The 22,293-nt window shown below is 37.4% G+C and overlaps 2 non-coding genes across 2 annotated transcripts; one reads left to right on the top strand and one right to left on the bottom strand.

Annotated features, from left to right (window-relative positions):
• Nucleotides 1-618: 618 nt before the first annotated feature.
• LOC130959741 (small nucleolar RNA R71) lies at nt 619-722 on the top strand. The gene has a single exon (XR_009078808.1). It is a non-coding gene; the product is annotated as a small nucleolar RNA R71 (small nucleolar RNA).
• An 18,492-nt stretch (nt 723-19,214) lies between these two features.
• LOC130959764 (small nucleolar RNA R71) lies at nt 19,215-19,321 on the bottom strand. Its single transcript, XR_009078831.1, has one exon. It is a non-coding gene; the product is annotated as a small nucleolar RNA R71 (small nucleolar RNA).
• Nucleotides 19,322-22,293: the final 2,972 nt, after the last annotated feature.

Genomic DNA, 22,293 nt, shown 5'->3' with positions numbered 1-22,293 from the left:
ATGAAACTGAAAGTGGCCTTTGACAGATCAGAGACTATATTGGCTAAATTAGAAGTATTTTGTTCAGAATTCTCTGTCTGTTGCTGAGAAGATGATGGATATGGCTTACTATTATTCAGCCTGTTGCGTCCACCATTGTTAAAGCCTTGTTGAGGCTTTTGTTGATCCTTCCATGAGAAATTTGGATGATTTCTCCATGATGAGTTATAGGTGTTTCCATAAGGTTCACCCATGTAATTAACCTCTGCCATGGCAGGGTTCTCAGGATCATAAGCTTCTTCAGAAGCTGCCTCTCTAGTACTGTTAGATGCATGTTGCAATCCATTCAGATTTTGAGAAATCATGTTGACCTGTTGAGTCAACATTTTGTTCTGAGCCAATATGGCATTCAGAGCATCAATTTCAAGAACTCCTTTCTTCTGAGGTACCCCATTATTCACGGAATTCCTCTCAGAGGTGTACATAAACTGGTTGTTTGCAACCATGTCAATGAGTTCTTGAGCCTCTTCAGGCGTTTTCTTCAGGTGAATAGATCCACCTGCAGAATGGTCCAATGACATTTTCGAAAATTCAGAGAGACCATAATAGAATATATCTAATATGGTCCATTCTGAAAACATGTCAGATGGACATCTTTTGGTCAGCTACTTGTATCTTTCCCAAGCTTCATAGAGGGATTCACCATCTTTTTGTTTGAAGGTTTAAACATCCACTCTCAGCTTGCTCAGCTTTTGAGGAGGAAAGAACTTATCTAAAAATGCAGTGACAAGCTTATCCCATGAGTCCAGGCTATCCTTGGGTTGTGAATCCAACCATACTCTAGCTCTGTCTCTTACAGCAAAAGGGAAAAGCATGAGTCTGTAGACTTCAGGATCAACTCCATTCGTCTTTACAGTCTCACAGATCTGCAAGAACTCAGTTAAAAACTGATAAGGATCTTCAGATGGAAGTCCATAAAACTTGCAGTTTTGTTGCATTAAAGCAACTAGTTGAGGCTTAAGCTCAAAGTTATTGGCTCCAATGGCAGGAATGGAGATGCTTCTTCCATCAAACTTGGACGTTGGCTTTGTGAAGTCACCAAGCATTCTCCTTGCATTATTATTATTTTCGGCCATCTCCTTCTCTTGTTCTAATGTTTCTGAAAGGTTACCTTTAGAATAATTAAATTTAGCTTCTCTTAATTTTCTCTTCAGAGTCCTTTCAGGTTCTGGATCAATCTCAACAAGAGTTCCTTTATCCTTGTTCCTGCTCATATGAAAGAGAAGAAAACAAGAAAAGAAAGAGGAATCCTCTATGTCACAGTATAGAGATTCCTTTATGTTAGTAGAAAAAGAAGGGGGTAGAAGAATGAAGAAAGGATTCGGATTTATGGATGAAGAGAGGTGAAGAGAAGTGTTAGTAATTAAATAATTAAATAGAAGAAAAGAGAAAGAGAATTTCGAAAATAATTTTAAAAAGGGGTTAGTGATTTTCGAAAATTAGAGATAAAATGTAATTAAAATTAAAACATGAAACAATTAATTAATTAAAAAGAATTTTTGAAAAAGAGAGAGATATTTTCGAAAATAGAAGAGGGAGAAGTAGTTAGGTGGTTTTGAAAAAGATAAGAAACAAACAAGAAGTTAGTTAGTTGATTGAAAAAGATTTGAAATCAAATTTGAAAAAGATAAGAAGATAGTAAGTTAGATAAGATATTTTGAAATCAAATTTTGAAAAAGATAAAATTTTTTGAAAAAGATAAAATAAAGGATAAAAAGATTTAATTCAAAAAAAATTTTCAAAATTAATTACTTCACTAACAAGAAACTACAAGATAAGATTCTAGAACTTAAAGATTGAACATTTCTTAACAAGAAAGTAACAAACTTCAAATTTTTGAATCAATCACATTAATTATTAGTGAATTTTCGAAAATTAGATGTAAAGATAAAAAAAAGATTTTGAAAATAATTTGAAAAATATTTTTGAATTTTTCGAAAAATAGAAAAAATGAAAAAGATATGATTTTTGAAAAAGATTTTGAAAAGACAAGATTTTTAAAATTTGAAATTTTGACTTGACTTGTAAGAAACAACTAATTTTAAAAATTTTTTGACCAAGTCAACCCAAAATTTCGAAAATTTGGAGGGAAATAAGGAAAAGATATTTTTTTGATTTTTGAATTTTTAATTATGAGAGAGAAAAACAACAAAAATACTTAATGCATGAAATTTTTAGATCAAAACCATGAATGCATGCAAGAATGCTATGAATGTCAAGATGAACACCAAGAACACTTTGAAGATCATGATGAACATCAAGAACATAATTTTGAAAAATTTTTGATGCAAAGGAAACATGCAAGACACCAAACTTAGAAATTTTTAATGCATGAAAAATATGAATGCAAAAATGCACATGAAAAACAAGAAAAGACACAAAACAAGAAATCATCAAGATCAAACAAGAAGACTTATCAAGAACAACTTGAAGATCATGAAGAACACTATGAATGCATGGGATTTTCGAAAAAATGCAAGAAAAATTTTAAAGCATGCAATTGACACCAAACTTAAAAATTGACTCAAGACTCAAACAAGAACACAAAATATTTTTGATTTTCTATGATTTTATGATTTTTTTGTATTTTTATTAAATTTTTTTCGAAAAATATAGTTTGTGAAAACGAAAAAGAAAAGAAAAATTTTGAAAAAGATTTTTGAAAAGAAAATTACCTAATCTGAGCAACAAGATGAACCGTTAGTTGTCCATACTCGAACAATCCCCGGCAACGGCGCCAAAAACTTGGTGGACGAAATTGTGATCCATGTTCTAATTATTTTGAGATGAAGGCTTCTAAGGGGCAACAGCTGAATTCACAACTCCGTTCAACTAACCAGCAAGTGTACTGGGTCGTCCAAGTAATAAACCTTACGTGAGCAAGGGTCGAATCCACAGAGATTGTTGGTATGAAGCAAGCTATGGTCACCTTGTAGATCTCAGTCAGGCGGATTATAATTGGCTTTTAATAAGTTCGAAAATTAATAATAAAAAGAAATAATAAAAAGGATAGAATACTTATGCAGATTCATTGGTGGGAATTTCAGATAAGCGCATGGAGATACTGTATGACTCAAGGACGCCTACCTTCCCACTGCTTCAACTCAATCCTTCTCACTCCTTTCCATGGCAAGCTGTGTATAGGGGTTCACCATCAGCGGTGGCTACTTTCAATCCTCTCGGGAAAATGATCCTATGCGGTTGTCAATCGCACGGCTAATCGTCTGGAGGCATCACCCATGGTTGATGGCTACATCCCATCCTCGCAGTGAAAACTAATGCTCACGCACTCTGTCACAGTACGGCTAATCACTGGTTGGTTCCCGCTCCTACTGGAATAGAATCCCTTGATTCTTTTGCATCTGTCACTAACGCCCAGCACTTGCAAGTTTGAAGCACGTCACAGTCATTCATTACCGGAATCCTACTCGGAATACCACAGACAAGGTTAGACTTTCCGGATTCCCAGGATCCTACTCGGAATACCACAGACAAGGTTAGACTTTCCGGATCCTCATAAATGCCGCCATCTATCTAGCTTATACCACGAAGATTCTGTTGGGGAATCTAAGAGATACACATTCAAGCTCTGTTGCATGTAGAACAGAAGTGGTTGTCAATCACGCGCGTTCATAAGTGAGAATGAGAATGATGGTTATTTAATCATCACATTCATCATGTTCTTGGGTACGAATGAGTATTTTGGAATAAGAATAAGAGAGATTTGAATAAAAGAAAATAGAACTTCATTAATACTTGAGGTACAGCAGAGCTCCACACCCTTAATCTATGGTGTGTAGAAACTCCACCGTTGAAAATACATAAGTGAAAGAGGTTCAGGCATGGCCGACTGGCCAGCCCTCTCCATGATCAAGTGACCGAATGATCAAAGACTTAAAGTGGTCAAAAGATGTCTAATACAATAGATAAATGTCCTATATATACTAGACTAGCTACTAGGGTTTACATGAGTAAGTAAATGATGCATAAATCCACTTCCGGGGCCCACTTGGTGTATGCTTGGGCTGAGCTTGATCAATCCACGAGCTGAGGCTTCTCTTGGAGTTGAACTTTGAGTTATGACTTGTTTTGGGCGTTCAACTCCGGATCATGACGTTTTTCTGGCGTTTAACTCCAGAAAGGAGCATGTACTTGGCGTTCAACGCCAAGTTACGTCGTCATTCTTCGAATAAAGTATGGACTATTATATATTGCTGGAAAGCCCTGGATGTCTACTTTCCAACTCCGTTGAGAGCGCGCCAATTGGAGTTCTGTAGCTCCAGAAAATCCATTTCGAGTGCAGGGAGGTCAGATTCCAACAGCATCAGCAGTCCTTTTGTCAGCCTTTTTCAGAGTTTTGCTCAAATCCTTCAATTTCAGTCAGAATTTACCTGAAATCACAGAAAAACACACAAACTCATAGTAAAGTCCAGAAATGTGAATTTAACATAAAAACTAATGAAAACATCCCTAAAAGTAGCTTGAACTTACTAAAAACTACCTAAAAATAATGCCAAAAAGCGTATAAATTATCCGCTCATCATAGGTCCTGCATACTTTTTCAATAACCAACAAGTCCCTCATTCATTTTCGAGTTTCACACTCATCGTAACGACTATCAGTTCTTAATTCGCAAACTTATCAACATTTCCAACTCTCAAACTCATCATCCATCGTCAATATCACAAGTTCATCATCAATCCGGCTCCCTATTAGTTCATATGACAATTCTATCCAACTGATATACCAGGCCTAAATCACCGTCTTCTAAACTTTTTACGAGAAAATATCTAGTTAGACTCACTTAGGGTATTCTCTATGTTTCAAAGCCTAAAAACAAGTTAAAAAATCATAGATAAGCGTTATGAAAGTTCACAAGCTTGTCAGGAAGGTAAAACAGTTAAAAACAAGGTTTTTATTGAAAAATAGTGCAGTGTGCATACGTATAGGGTTGTGCGTACGTATAGGGTTGTGCGTACGCACATAAAGTAAAATGTTCTATTTTGTGTGTACGCATGAATACGTGCAGACGCACTCAAAAATAGGCTCTTCCCAGCTTGTGCGTACGTATGATGTTGTGCGTACGCACAACTTGCAAATTTCACAGGGTGTATGTGCGTAAACCCCTTGTGCGTACGCACGAGTCATGACACTCGTTCTGCTTGTAGCTTAGGCACAGGTGTGTGCGTGAGCACACAAACTAGAACTTACAATTTTCTACAACATCACATAATTCAGATTTTTGACACCAACTTCCAACGATCATATATTTTTCTACAAAATTCCAATTTCAACAAAATCTATACTGTTTTAAAGCTCTTTGAATTATCTTTAATTTGATACAAAATTAAATAAATTTCAAAAAAGTGAAGCTCAAGATATGATTTGCCAAAATTTGCCAAAAATTCTTTTTTTACCAAAAAGCTTTAAAACTCAATATTACCAACACTCTCAATTCAAAACCAATTGCTGTACATCCAAACCAATCCTAATGTATCTAAATTATATTCATATACTCTCCAATTATTCCACAACCTATCAATATACAATTTCATCAATTTCATCCAAAAATTCTCACTTACATACCTCTAATTCTTAAATATTACAACTCAAAGCATCATTTTTCTACCCTCAACATTTATCAACATCAACAAGCTTCATAATTCATGATCAACACTCAAAATCATCATTTTCAACCCCACATCTTAAATCAACATCAACATTTACCAAAATCATAACAATCATCAAAATCATCATACATCAACACTCTTTACCAACCAATTCAATCCTATCCTAAGGTCTACTAGCCTAAGTGTCCAAAAACATTACATATACATAAAGGAAACCGAAACTATATCTTGGTCGATTTTCAAAATGCACCAAATACCAAAACAAAGACACCAAGCTCGATCCAAAAGCCTCAAACCAACTCCAACAAACACCAAAACTCAATCTAACATCATACAATATACCAACATCAAATCTAGGGTTCACAAAAATAACTAAACACAAGGGTTTGAAGATACCTTACCTTACCCAATGAGATTAGAAGCAAAACCCAACAATATTGCAATGCTAGTTCACCCCTAAAAAACCAAAATCACACAATCTACTCAAAAACCAAACGTAAAAATGCAAAATTACTTAGGGCAGAAAACTGGAGTAGGAGGCACGAGTTCTTACCAGCAAAGCATAGTTAGAAATGACGTACTCTGAAACAGTGACGCGTGGCCGTAAATGGCTCGTCAATCGGAGCTCTGTAGCTTAATTTATGGCCAAATGAAGGAGGAGATGAATAGTAAAATCTCATTCTCTCTTCCTCTCTTCACTTCAGCAGCCCCTTTCCTTATTTGTGGGTGAAAATGAGCTGAATTGGCTCTTAAGTGAGGCATATATATGTTGGGCTTGGGCCCAACTTGGTCCCGGTCCAACCCGTTAGCGTTTTTAGTCCGTTTGGCCCACTTTGGGCCAAAACCTTTAAGATTAGCACCCGTTTTTCAATTCTAAATTACTTTTGTCCTTTCAAAATAATAAACTCAATTTTCAAAATCTTATTTTTCTCAATACGCAGTACTAGAAAGACTAGAGTCGGTTCTATCGGCTTAAGCACCGGTACGCATTTTTACAAAATTTTTTCAAAAAAGATACATTTTTTCACTCAGAAAAATTCATTGAATTCAAAATTTGCCTTTTTATTTTCAAAATATCATTTCTATATTTTCGAACCTATTATGGGCAGTTAAAAATTATTATTTTATTAAAGTTATTTTTCCGGTTCTTACAGTTACGACATCCTATGTGGATGATATAAAATGGGTTGAGGACAAAAAAGTCTCTAATATTACGTCATTTTAATGTTGGTGGATTCTTCTTCATCCACCATATAAATTTCCCAACTGTTGTTTAAGCCAGCAACAATGACAGATTTAGTGTCAAACTAATTCGAAAAGATTGGCTAGAACAAGTTCTTCCTACTCTCAGCAGCTCATGAATTCATCAATATTAGTACAATCCACATCAAATGTGTAATAACCGAAAGAAAGAAAAAAAAAGAAGAAAAGAGGAGCATTTGGGAGCACATGCCCTACTTAAATCTCCTTTTCTCTCCTTACACTCATTGAGCTCTCTCTACCCCCTCTCTGTCCCTCATTATCTTTTTTTTTTCCATTTCTTCATAAGAGAAAAACACTCAAACCCTCTTCTTTCCTTCATCTCTTCTTCTATTCTATCTTCTTTATTCCAAAATTTTTATCCAACCATAACACACACTAGATTTTATTTTATCTTTCTATTTTATCTTTAGTTTGATACATCACTTATACCTAAAGAAAAAATTTTATTTTCTCACAACCCTAAATCATAGAGTTCATCTTAATGAGTGAAGGAAGCATTCAACTTTGAAATTTCAGTTATTATTGAGGTTTTAAGGTAACTCTTTGACTCAATAATTAGCTATATCTCTAATTTTTGTCATTCTTATACTTGCGGGTATAGCAAAATCCGAAATTAGGTTATTAGGTTAGAAAATTTGGGATTTTTGTCAAATTGAGTAAAATTATATTAATTGACAATATTAGTAGTCACAAATATCATTATTGTCATATTTCTAGAATTGTAAAGTTATTGGACATCATTTGGTAGCTAGTTGACGCACTCAGAGTTGCTTCCGGTTCCTTGAAATCAAGTTGTGACTGAATATTATATCTGTAATTGTTTTTACATGTATTACCATTGGTATTTAACTTGGATTTTGAGTTTTTTTTCATATGAAATTATTTGATTTCTATACATTTTGAATTATTGGAATGAATATTTATTTTTGGAAACTCATAACTTTATAAAAATACACACGTGACAATATTTATATATTTTATAAAGCATACATGTTTTTCTTATTTGACTTTGTTAAACTTTAATTAAATTTTTAGTATGCATTCTTATGTATATTATATGAATTATGAAATTTAGTAATATGTTACAAGCATTAGAGATTTGTTATAAGTGATTTAGCTTGAATTGGTTTGAGAGACTGTGACTAGAAAACCGTAGTTAACAGCGGTTATGACAGTAACCTAGATGCATCTGGCTCAGACCTTAGCTAGCAGGGGCGTTGCTAGCCTAATGTGTAGGCCACACGTTGGATCTGTTATACCGTACGTACACACTAGAGAAAAAGGTTACCTTTAGAGGTGGACTCACCTTAAGTGTGTAATATTCGATTTGATTTGACTTCTAAAATGAGAACTCCCATTTCAATTCCATTTAATTACTTATCTAGTTATTCACATATTTACTTAATATGAATTTTTTATCTCTAAAAAGAAATATGACTTTTAAGATAAAGTTGTACCGTCTTGTGTGAGTTATATATATAATGTTTGCTGACTGAGTTGCAAAACTCACACATCTGAAATTACTCACAAACAACATCAATGTATCGAATGGAAGGTAAATGGAATAAAGTTGGCTAATTTAGGCACAAAAGAGCATGTTTTCATAATTAAGCACAATTTCGGAAGAAAACTCAAAAGCATGTTATTTAAGGGAATAAGTGCAAGTTTATGTGATGAAATCCACTCAAATCAAATAAAAAATTATCGTAAAATATGGATTCATCACTCACCCTATTATATTTCCATGTTTTTCAGATACAGGTGTCATTCCAGATTCCATTCCATCTGCCCCTTAGTAGATCTTAGTCATTTCGGTGAACCCTTCTTCTTTCCAAGGGCTATGTGTTTACGTAATGGAACCTTTGCTCAAAACTCTAGATTGTGTCAATGCTCTATATGTCACAGGCAGGGTCCTCATGTGGGTTATGTTATTTTGAATCTCGAATTGTTTAGATAGTAATTAAGACTTGGTTATGTAAAACGTATGGATTCAACAATATACTTTAGTTATCAACTTAATATATATGATGCGACTTTTGAATGTTTGGTTGTGGATATAATTGGAATTTGTTGTTGTTGTCATCTTTGAAAATGGATGTTTATTATTGATACAGGAAGATAATATTCATGTTGGTAAGATTATAGGAATAGAGAAGATTCTGTCTGTTTTTTGAAAATTCGGTCGTTTGGCTTGCTGAGGGACTTGTTCCTTGAGCACTAGTTATGGCTTGGTTTGAGCCATGACAAAATGCATATCTTGTTCACTATCTCATAGAGCTTTCTATTAGGACTCCACTAAAAAACATCCGTGGCATTGTCGATACAGGTAGTGTTCTCCTTGTTATAATTGCTATAAACAACTCAACCCCATGTTTGATCTTCAACAATCCTCCATTTATTCTAACATTTCATGTGAATTAGAAGCATGCCATATACTAGATACAACAACGTTGTCTTCTCCTCAAAATGATCATCAATGCAACTATACATATGCATATGCTAGTGTTTCTATAACACAAGGTGTTCTTGTACATGAGAAATTCACTTTCAATTTTACTTTAGGCCAACCCACTTCACTTAAAGGTGTTGTATTTGGTTGTGGACATAATGACACTGGTAGCTTCAATGATCATGAGATGAGTATAATAGGTTATATTGGTAGAGGCTATGATAGTTAAAGAAGCTTTGATTCTGACGAAAAAAATTGGAATTGGACAAAACTATCATTGACATAGATCTTGACAAGGGAATCCGCTACTTTATCTGCAGCCTCACCAACACCTCTTCAACGAACTTTACCTTGGTTCAGCTAGCAGTGGCCACTGAAGATGGAGGAGAAATCACATCAGACACAAAGCGAATCCTTTGGTAGAGGTGACGCGATTAGTGTACGACGATGGGGTGGGTCCTCTCCTCATCGATATTGGCTAGCGATGTGACTTTCATATGCTCCAAGTGGCAACCGCAGTGAATGAGAGGGAGATTGCAACTGGACGACGATGAAGTCTGCCTATATGGAATCAAACTTGTTCGAAAGAGAGGGAGAGACGGCGTACCACTGTTCAAACGTGAAGTCTCTTTTGACTATGTTTCGGGTCAGGTTGGGTGTGTTCGACACTATCCATTGACAAAAGAAAAAAGGTTTAATTACTCTGTTGGTCCCTATAATTTCATGAAATTTTCAATTAGGTCCCTATACTTTTTTTCCTTTTAATTGGGTCCCTGCACTAATTTTTTTTCAATTAGGTCCTTCTTAGCAATAATTGGCTTAATTTTATAGGGACCCAACTAAAAAAAAAAACAGTGCAGGGACCCAAATAAAAGGAAAAAAAAGTGTAGGGACCCAATTAAAAAAAATTTTGGTGCAGGGGCTCAATTAAAAGGAAAAAAGTATAAGGAGCTAATTAAAAATTTCGCGAAACTATAGGGACCAACAGAATAATTAAACCAAAGAAAAAAAGCACAGTGGGGGCGTTTTTGTCCTCAAATCTTTTCTATACCATCCACGTAGTATGTTGTAATGGCCACCTCTGTAGAATACTAGAATGGCATCCACATCAGACAATTTCGTTATGTTTCGCAGTCTCATATGGATGGAGGGACCGAGGTGTCCAGATTTCAAGAAGGTCAGGGACTTAAATGTATTTTCCAATCTTTAAGGACTTAAATGTCTGTAGGACAAAAGGTCAGGGACTAATTTATCATTTCCTTATTTTCTTATCATTTATTTATTTGGGTTACTACCTGTTCTGAGGGTTACCTAAAACTGAAGATCGATCTCGGATGAGATCTTCTGATGGGGTCGGAGCTGCTGAATCCGACTTACTGGATCTAATGGCGCTGCTGATCCATGATCACCGGAGGGTGGTGGTACCTGCAAGAGACACCGATGCTTAAGTTAGCACGTGCTTTAGGCAGGATTTTGTGTAGAATAAGAGTATAAGTTATACTTGGGTGCTCCAGTGTATTTATAGTAGTGTTTGATGACCTTCCTCTGAGATGATTTTGTTATCTTATCTTATCTTTTGTGGGTGAGGTCACCTTATCTTTTTTGGCTAGCCGCCTTTAGAGTGGGCTGCGTCCTTTCGTTTAGGCCTACTTGGGATTCTATGGCGATCTGGCCGAACTCTTTAAGGAGAGGTCAGTGGCGATCTAACCTGAAGAGGTCGGTCACTTTTGTCTTCAGTCAACCTGGATCGTATAGCTCGACCCAGGATATGAACAGTGCCCCTGCTCGAGTTTGATCTTTCCCTTGAGGTCGTGTCTCTAGATTTCAACCCCTTGGAGGAAGTCGTGCTCAAGCATTTCGCCTTTGGTTGATCTCTTGTATAACTCCTATTGGGATTGCTTCTGCTTGAATGTGAAGCGTTTCTTTCTTTCTTTTTTAATTATAGCGCGCGTTGCACTTTTTTGGGAATGTGCGAGGGCCTTAAAGGCTCACTTAATTTCCTTTTTCCGTTTCTTCTTTTCCCTCTTTGTGTTTCATTTTGAAATTGAAGAAGAGGTTTTACTCTCACTTTCAGTTTCTTCCTTCCTTTCTCTTCTCGCTCTTTGTTTGCTTGCTTTTCTGATTTTACGCCCCCAAGCCTCCTACCTTCTTTGCTCGAGAAGCGCTCGTTGGTACACGTTCGTCGTTGCTTCTGTCTGAGCCGTTATTGCTCTTGTTCCTTCTTCTCTGCAGGTTGGTATTTCTTTCCTTCTTACGCTTTGATAGTCGTTCTTATGTATGCTCTTAATATTGCATGTTTGCAAAGTTTTGATTTTTATTGAGTTTGTCTTGAAAAGCTTGATCCTTTTTGCCAAAAGATTGCGTCTTTGTTTTTTATCAACGTTGTGATTTTCCCTGCTGCTTCTATTTTACTAAAATGTGCGCCTTTTAGGTTTCTGTTGCTATCGGTAGTTTTGCTTATGCTGGAGAATTGTAGGGTTTGAACTCTGACGTGAGCGGAAATTGGCAGATTAAGAATTAATTAGAGAAATGGCGTTGTGGGTACAGTTCTTAACCGGCAAAAATCCACTCGTCAATTTAGAAAAAGGTTGTCACAAATTTTAGAAATAAAATACTGGGAGTATGAGTCCCAGGTTGTCTCCCAACGAGTCGCAGGAAGATGTGCTATTTTATCAATCAGAGGTTTTCAAAAGGGGTTTTGAATTTGATGAACAGAAAATTAAATTAGAGAAATTATATGAGTTAAATAAAATCTTGACCGGGAGAAGATTAATTGGAAGTTCTATCCTTGTTAGAATTTTATCAAGAGCAATTAATAATTAGTCATTGTTTACATTTAGTTAACCCTCAACGAATGAAGGAAAGTCAAATTAAAAGTTAACTTCTATTCACAAGTCCTAATCCTCTCCCTTGGGAAGGATTAGAGTTAGTGACTAACAAGCCAACCAACAATGAACCAATTACAATCGAACTCTTGAGTATTCTAACTCAAGGTTCTCCTTTTAATCAACTCCCAATCAAGTTGAGAGACTACTCCATCATCATAATTGTAAACTTCACAAAATCAATGAGAGAAATATTTGAAGACATAATAAATAATAATAATAGAGATTACTTAAAAGTAAAAATAGTCTTGTATTAATAAACTATTAAAAATAGTCCATTGTCAACTCTGGATAAATTAAGAATATGGAAGAGTAAATGAAAAATAAAATAACAAGCTATAATGACTAGTACCGGAGGTAGACTCTTCTCAAAAGTTTAAGCCAAAATTCTTCAAAATCCTAATTTATGAATGTTCAAGTGAGAAACCTAGGGGAGAAGTAAATTCAGATCTAAAAACTTGAAATTATGCGGAATGAATTGTTGTTTTGTCTCTACATGTTTCCTGGCTCTAATCTGTGTTTCTGGGCCGAAAACTGGGTTGAAATGCGGCCCAGAATCTGTGCCAGCGACTTCTAAAATTCTGCAGATCGTGCACGTCACGCGGTCGCGTCGTCCACGCATTCGCGTCACTCAGCGTTTCTCGTACCACACGTGCGCGTCGTCCACGCATTCGCATCGTTTGTGTAGCTTCCAATCCGCGCGGTCGCGTCAGGCACGCGAGCGCGTCACTGTGATTTCTTCCATTTCGCGTAGTCGCGTGAGCCATGCGACCGCGTGACTTCTCGCTGGTCATCTCCTCAATTCCTTGTATTCCTTCCACTTTTGCACGCTTCCTCTTCATTCCTTACGCCATTCCTGCCCTATGAAGCCTGAAACACTTAACACACAGATCACGGTATCGAATGGTACAAAGAAAGATAAAAATATACAACTAAAAGATCTTTAGGAAGCAAGTTATCAATCATAGAATGTTTTTAGGAAGGAATTGTAAATACATGCAATTCACATGAATAAGTGGGTGAAGACTTGATAAAACCACACAATTAAATACAATATGAATCATAAAATAGCGGTTTATCAACCTCCCCACATTTAAACATTAGCATGTCCTCATGCTAAGTTGAAGGAGATAAATATGAATGAATAGGAGCATGTAAGACTCATGTAATGCAATGCAACCTATATACATATGAATGTAACTATATGATTTTGTCTACATGATTAAAAATAGATAAGTTCTCTAGGACAAAACATGGGGCAGATTTCACTAATTCAAATAATATTGTAAAAGCAGATAAATTTGTAAGAAGATAGCTCATGAAAGCAGGGAGTACAGGATTGAGCATTGAACCCTTACTGTTGGTGTGTGTGCACTCTAATCATCTCTAGGATATGAGGTAATCACTCTATCCTTCTCTAATCATGCTTTTAAAAATTTTTTTTTACCTAACAAATCAACAATTTTAAAATGTCAATGCAAACATCATGAGGTCTTTTCATGGTTGTAATGGGGCTAAGGTAAGGGTGAAGGTACACATATGGCTAAGTGAGCTTATACATTGAATCTTTAATTAACCTAAGCTCCCACCTAACATACATGTATTCTATATAATTCCAACATTCATCTTAGCTACCCAAAATCTCCTTTTCACATTCCATACTCATGCATCAACCTTTATTTTAATTTTATATCACATGTGCATTGATTATTAAACTCTGACTTATCATTGGGGTGATTTTGTCCCCTTATTCACTAAAATAAAGAAAATAATTTTTTTTGTATAGCTTATCAATGCACATAGATTTGTAATCTTTCTTTTATGGTTTCACATGAATAGGTACCCAAATTCCCTTTATTCTATTATGACATATTTTTTATTATCCTTTATTTCCACAATTTTCCCATACTCAGTTAACACACAAATTCTATCTTAAGCTAACCAAAGATTCAATTGGGATTTTCAATTGTTTTCCGCTTAAGGCTAGTAATGTGGTAAAATATAGAACGAATGGGATTAAAAATGACTCAAAGTGGTTAATAAAGGTAATTAAATGGGTTGGCTTATTTGGGATACGTGAGCTAAACAAACAATGGCCTCAATCATATGCATGCACATAACACATTAACATTGGACATATAGGATAAAATAAATTTCAGATTACAATCATAGAAAAGTAAACACATGAGAAAAAAATGTTTATGGTTAAATAGTGTAACCATGTATTTAGGCTCAAAGTCTCAAGGGTTGTTTGTTCTTTTAGCTCAAAAATCCTATTCCAATTTTAACTTCAAACAAATTTAATATAAATGTTTTGATTTAGATTAGTGAAATTTTTGAAAAATATATGGTCTTAAAAGAAACTTATTGTCTTTTCAATCAGGTAGAACATGCATGCAATTAACCGACTAATATGCAAGCTATCCTATCTTAAAGAAAAAAAAGTTGGTGTTAGGGGGAAAGAATTACCTCCAGAAGTCAGGTACTGACCGACCTTCCCACACTTAAGGTTTTGCACCGTCCTCGGTGCCATCTATCAGGAACAAGGATGGGCTGGTGGCAGTATCTCCACAGTCGGAACCGTCAAGGCTTCCTGTGCTGGTAAAGGAAGTGGAGTCCGGAGTGCCTGCGTCCTCGTCAGGTCTGTGGTTGCCTGTGAGTAGCTCTTTGAGGTATTTGAATCGGCGGTGGTTGCGACACTCTCAGAGCTTTGCTTTCTGCTCTTGTTGGTCCAACCTCTTCAGTATTTGATGCAGCAGCTGACTAGTAGATGGTGGAATGTCTGCAGCATCTTCTGTGGACTGGCTGGTAGTGGCAAGTGGTGGCTTGAGATATCTCCCGTTAGGGATGTACTGATCATCCCGTGAAAGTATGGCTTTGGTGTCCCCAGCTCTGTAGGAGACTCTGGCTGCTGAGACAAGATCTGAGACCAAGGCAGGAAAAGGAAGGTTGCTCGTGATTTGCACGTGTCCCATAGTATTCCGGATGTGTCTTGGTAGATTTAGAGGCTGGTCTGTGAGGATGCACCATTGTAGAACGGCCATGTCTGCGGTAAAGGAGGACTCATGAGTGCTCGGAAAGACGTAATGGGACATAATCTGTGCCCATACGTGAGCCTCTAAGGTGAGTGCGGAAGCCGAGATTCCCTTAGGACGGGAACGATGGTATCCGAAGATCCATTTGCTGCCAGGTTATGCGATAACTCTGAGAACAGCGTCCCAGTCAAATTTGTACGCTTGGTGCTTGAGTACGGCTTCTTGAAAAGCGTCCAGTCCTTCTGGAGCAGGGGGAAGATCTAAGGCTCGCTGAATGGCCTCTTCTGTAATGGGGATTTACTTCTGACGGACATAAACAGACTGCAGGGTCGGCAGGTGGAAATTGGAGTAGAACTTAACTACCCAAGAAAGATTAACCTGTCATGGCTGTCTCTGTAGGAATCCCCAATGTCTTTGTGCAATTTGTGGCTCAACAAATGTGGCAATACAAGGTGGAAGGATCAGAATGTGTTCATTGCTGTAATTTCGAGCTGCCAGAATGGGAGTTGGCCTCTTCATTATAGAGGATCATTATGGGAGATCCTTCTTCTATTTCCACTGGAATCATTGCCTCCATTCCATAAGCAAGTCGCAAGGGTGATTCTCCTGTGGTTGAATATGGGGTTGTCCAATATGCCCACAGGACTTGTGGAAGTTCCTCGGCCCAAGCTCCCTTTGCGTCCTGTAACCTTTGTTTTAACCCAACCAATATGACTTTATTGGCAGCTTCTGCCTGTCCGTTGGCTTGTGGGTGTTCTACAGATGTGAATTGTGATGCCAGGGCATCTAGGCCAGTTTCACTGACCTTTTCTTTACTGTTTTAGGGTAGTTTCATGCATTTTCTTAGTGAATAAGGCAAGTTTTGGATGAAATTACACTTACACCTTGATTCAAACAACTATTGTGAACTTTGCCTGATTTCATGAGAATTTTGCTAGAATTGCATGATAAATTGATGATGCATAATCCCATGACTTTGGCTAGAGCTTTGATGCACTTTAATTGCTTGATTTCGGGGCAAAGGAAGCAAGGAAGAACCACGTTAGTATTCACGTTAACCTAGTTAACGTAAACACTAACGTGGAATGGTAAAAAGCTTGCAATGTTAATGAGAAAAGTGATCACCAATAACGCTTGCGAAGTCATCCATAGCTTACGTTACTTGCCACGTTAACTAAGTTAACGTGGTAGTTAACGTAGAAGCAAAAGAGAACTCTAACGTTAAGAGAAAACGTGAACACTAATAACATTTTTCTCCAATGTTAGTGGTAAAAGTGAACACCACTAACGTTGGAAAACTTGGTAATGATCCACGTTAAGAGTCACGTTAACTTAGTTAACATGAACTCTAACGTGGAAGAGGAAAACAAAAGCCAACGTTAGTGACACTTACTTTTGTCACTAATGTTGGACCAACTAGCATTGTCTACGTTAACTTTCATGTTAAGACCATTAACGTGAAAAGTTAATGTGGAGTTGAGATCAAGGAGCCAACGTTAGTGACACTCACTTTTGTCACTAACGTTGGAAGATGGCATCACTACTACGTTAAGAGCCACGTTAACTTAGTTAACGTGAGTTCTAACGTAGAGAATTTGGGCATTTGGAGCGTTAGTGACAAAGGTGAGTGTCACTAACGCTCTCGAAAGTGAGACACACCCACGTTAAGAGTCACGTTAGCTACACTAACGTGAACTCTAACGTAGGAACAAAAGGCACCAAGCAACATTAATGGGAAAAGTGATTCCCAATAACGTTCGCGAAGGGGCATAAGCCAACGTTATTGGGAAAAGTGAGTCCCAATAACGTTGACCAAAAATTGAGAAGGCAACGTTAGTGGTCACGTTAAGACCACTAACGTTGGAGTTAACGTGGGTACATGAGGGTGGAACGTTAGTGGAAAAAGTGAATGCCACTAACGTTCTCGAACCCACAATGGCACTCAACGTTAATCTCACTAAATGCCCAAGACTAATTCATATTTCTCTACAAGCTGGGCCCACTAAAGATGAGAACTGCTTCAACTCAAGATCCAGAGCCTACATCCAAGACTTGAAGAACTCATTAGAAGATCAAGAGGAGTAGTATATATAGGAGTAGTTTTGAACCATATAGAAGCTTGGCACTTCTGGGAACTACTCTTTGTATATTTACTTTTCTGCACTTTTAGCATGGATTCTTCTTTTCTGCTATTTTTCATTTCTAGAGCTATGAATAACTAAACCCCTTTCATTGGGTTAGGGAGCTCTGTTGTAATTTGATGGATCAATTATAGTTTTCATTCTTCTTCTTTTTTCATTTCTCTTGATCTTACTAGAAAGCTTTCAATCATAATTTAATTGGTTAGTTATCTTGGAAAAGAAACTCTCCATAATTGGATGTCCTTTGAGCCTTGGAAAAGGGATGAGGAGATCATGCTAGAAATGCTTTCTCATATTGGACCAAATTGGGGTTTGGGCGGATATAGCGATATGTAATCCTCCCAACACTTTGATTTGGAAATACATGTGGTATAATCAGTGACCACACTTCATCTCTTCCCATGAGCAATTAAATCAAGGAATTGGGCAATTGTTCAAGCTTAGAGAGATTGGATTGCCAAGGAATTGGGATCCAATCACTTAAGATTGCCAAGGAGATCAATGAATGCATTGATTGAGGAAGAGATAAGAACGAACTTGATCCGGAGAATGCAACATCTTCTGAACCCAATGATTTCCCCATTTCTGATCTTACCCATTCTCTTTACTTTCTGCCATTTATTTTCATGCTCATCACCCCAAATCCCCATTTAAGATTCTGCACTTTAATTTCTGTTATTTACTTTCAGTCATTTAAATTTCTGCAAGTTCCCAATCTAAATTCTGTTTAGTTCAACTAGCATATTCTTCTAACTAAAGTTTCTCTACCAATCAATCCTTGTGGGATTCGACCTCACTCTTTTGTGAGTTATTACTTGACGACAATTTGGTATACTTGCCGAAGGGAAATTTGTTGAGAGACAAGTTTTCATGCATCAAGTTTATGGCGCCATTGCTGGGGATTGATTTTGAATCAACAATGATTAAGTTTGAAGATCACTAGATTGAGTATTTTTTTCTGTTTTGTTATTTGTTTATTTGATTCAGTCAATTTCCTTTAGTTCGTTTTAATTTCTTCCTCATCCCCTGCACCCTCTTTATTTTTCGTTCTTTCTTTCCTTGTTGATTACAATTCTGCTCACTAACCCACTAACTGTTTGATAATTTGCATCACTCACACTAACAATTACTCTAACAAGAATAGTTTCTTCATTTTATCTCTTGTTGTGCAATCTGTCTGTTGTATGACAGGGAGAAGAGAAGGAGTTTCAACATCCTTCGATTCAGTACCTGAAAGGACCCTTTGGAGACTAAGAAGGGAAGCCAGAGGGAAAAGAATTATTGGTGCTGAGGAAGAGGAAGAGTACTTTGAACCCAATATGGAAGAGAATTTGGAGAACAATCATGAAGAAGAAGCTCACAACCATGCTAGAGAAGGCCATGCAAACCGTGCTGGGCAAGAAAGGAGAGTTCTAGGCTCCTATATCAATCCTAATCCAAGAAACTGTGGAAGTAGCATTCAAAAGTCCACCATACATGCCAACAATTTTGAACTAAAACCCCAGTTCATCACCCTTGTTCAGAATAATTGTTCATTTGGAGGAAGTGCTCAAGAAGACCCCAATCAACATCTAACCACCTTCCTAAGAATTTGTGACACTGTGAAGTCTAATGGAGTCCATTTGGATGTCTATAGGCTACTCTTATTCCCTTTTTCACTCAGGGAAAAGGCATCCAAATGGCTTGAATCCTTCCCAAAGGAGAGCTTAACAAATTGGGAAGATGTGGTGAACAAATTTTTGGCAAGATTTTACCCTCCTCAAAGAATCAACAGGCTGAGAGCTGAGGTGCAAACTTTTAGGCAACAAGATAGTGAGACTCTCTATGAAGCATGGGAGAGGTTCAAAGACTTAACAAGAAGATGCCCACCAGATATGTTCAATGAATGGGTTCAACTTCACATTTTCTATGAAGGTCTTTCCTATGAGTCAAAGAAGGCTGTGGATCATTCATCAGGAGGCTCTCTAAACAAGAAGAAAACTATTGAAGAAGCTATATATGTCATTGAAACAGTTGCTGAGAATGACTACTTCTATGCCTCCGAAAGAAGTAACACCAGAGGAGTAATGGAGCTAAACCATATGGATGCATTGTTAGTTCAAAATAAGATGATCACCAAGTAGCTAGTAGATCTTACCAAGAAGGTGGAGGAAAACCAAGTTGCAGCAGCCATCATTTCATCGTCAGCTCAAGAAGGAGCGAACATAGGAGAAGAAGGTGACTGGGAGCAAGCCAACTATGTTGGAAACTCACCTAGACAAGTCCATGATCCATACTCCAAAACTTACAACTCTGGATGGAGAAATCACCCCAACTTTGGATGGGGAAACCAACAAGACCAAGGGCAAGATCAGAGACACCACAACCTCAATTCCAACAATAATGCAACTCATCAACACACCTCACAGAGATCCTACCAACATCCATCTAACCGCCCTTCTCAACTACCTAATCTCAACCCATCATCAATAATCGAGGAGAGATTATCAAAGATTGAGGCTCTACTCAAAAATCTATGCAAGGAAAGAAAAGAAGTGCCCAAACTGGAGCTTAAAGCACTGCCAACCACACTCAAGTATGCATACTTGGGAGAAAATAAAAGTTATCCAGTGATTATAAATTCAGCCCTCAGCCAAGAACAAGAGAAAGAGTTGCTTCAAGTCTTACAAAAGGATAAGAATGCCATTGGATGGACACTTGCTGACTTGAAAGGAATCAGTTCAGCCATATGCATGCATAAGATACTCCTGGAAGAAGGTGCCAAACCTTCCATTCAGCCCCAAAGAAGGTTAAATCCAGCAACGAAGGAAGTAGTGCAGAAAGAAGTTATGAAGTTGTGACAGGGAGGAGTAATCTATCCAATTTCAGATAGCCAATGGGTAAGTCCAGTTCAAGTGGTTCCCAAGAAAGGAGGAATCACTGTGGTGCCCAACGAAAGGAATGAGCTAATCCCTACAAGAACCATCACAGGCTGGAGAATATGTATTGACTACAGGAAGCTCAATGAAGCCACAAGAAAAGATCATTTCCCACTTTCCTTCATGGATCAAATATTGGAAAGACTTGCGGGACATGCATATTATTGTTTTCTAGATGGTTATTCAGGATATAACCAAATAATGGTTGATCCAAGAGACCAAGAGAAAACATCATTCACCTGCACATATGGAGTATTTTCCTACAGGCGCATGCCATTTGGGCTATGTAATGCACCCGCAATTTTTCAACGCTGCATGCTCTCCATCTTTTCAGATATAATAGAGAAGTTCATTGAAGTTTTCATGGATGACTTCTCAGTATTCGGAGATTCCTTCCCTAATTGCCTAAACCATCTTGCCTTGGTATTGAAAAGATGTCAAGAAACCAATTTAGTCTTGAACTGGGAAAAATGTCATTTCATGGTGACAGATGGAATAGTTCTTGGCCATAAAGTTTCTAATCAAGGCATTGAGGTAGACAGAGCTAAGGTGGAGCTAATTGAAAAGTTACCTCCACCAAGTGATGTCAAGGCAATTAGGAGCTTTTTGGGACATGATGGCTTCTACAGAAGGTTTATTAAAGATTTTTCAAAGATAGCCAAGCCCTTAAGCAATCTCCTGATGTCTGATACACCATTTATTTTTTATGAGAAATGCATGCTAGCATTTGAAAACTTGAAAAAGAGGCTATCCTCAGCTCCTATCATCACCCCACCTGATTGGAATTTACCATTCAAACTGATTTGTGATGCATCTGATTTTGTAGTTGGGGCAGTGTTAGGGCAGAGAAAAGAAAATTTGGTGCATGTCATATACTATGCTAGCCAGGTCCTTAATGATACTCAAAGGAATTATACCACTACAGAAAAGGAGTTGCTGGCAATAGTTTTTTCATTTGACAAATTTAGATCATATCTTATTGGCTCTAAAGTTATTGTTTTCACTGATCACACAGCACTCAAATATCTATTTGCCAAACAAGAGTCAAAACCAAGACTAATCAGATGGATCTTATTGTTGCAGGAGTTCAACATTGAAATTAGAGACAAAAAGGGTGTGGAGAACAAAGTGGCAGACCATCTATCCAGAATCCCTTGTGAGAAGGATGATGCCCACGATACAAGTGTAAATAAATTCTTTCCGGATGAGCAGCTAATGATGATTCATAAAGCACCTTGGTTTGCGGATATTGCCAATTTTAAAGCAGCCGGTGACTTACCCCCTGGAATCAACAAATATGAAAGAAGGAAACTCATCAATGATGCCAAGTATTTCATTTGGGATGAACCCTATCTCTTTAAGAAATGCTCAGATGGAATCCTTAGGAGGTGCATCTCAAAAGAAGAAGGATGAAGGGTCTTGTGGAGTTGCCATAGTGCTAGTTATGGAGGTCACTTTGGAGGAGAAAGAACTGCCACAAAGGTGCTGCAATGTGGGTTCTTCTGGCCCACTATCTTCAAAGATGCTATGGAATTGGTGAGAAGCTGCAATGAATGCCAAAGGGCTGGCAACCTGCCCAAGAGAAATGAGATGCCACAACAATACATTCTAGAACTTGAACAGTTTGATGTATGGGGAATCGATTTCATGGGACCATTCCCACCCTCATATTCAAACAAGTTTATCTTGGTGGCAGTAGACTATGTATCTAAGTGGGTGGAGGCAGTGGAGACCCCAACTAATGACAACAAGGTAGTCATAAACTTTCTTCGAAGGAATATCTTTCCCAGGTTTGGAGTCCCACGAGCCTTCATCAGTGACGGAGGGAGCCATTTTTGCAATAGACCATTGGAAGCCCTACTCTTGCGATATGGGGTGAAGCATAAGGTTGCCACACCTTATCATCCCCAAACAAGTGGGCAAACAAAGATAT

The sequence above is a fragment of the Arachis stenosperma genome, chromosome 10 (genome assembly GCF_014773155.1).
Source record: "Arachis stenosperma cultivar V10309 chromosome 10, arast.V10309.gnm1.PFL2, whole genome shotgun sequence".
Classification (NCBI taxonomy): Eukaryota; Viridiplantae; Streptophyta; class Magnoliopsida; order Fabales; family Fabaceae; genus Arachis; species Arachis stenosperma.
The sequence above is the reverse complement of the archived record's forward strand: the minus strand, read 5'-3'. Positions and strand labels throughout refer to the sequence as shown.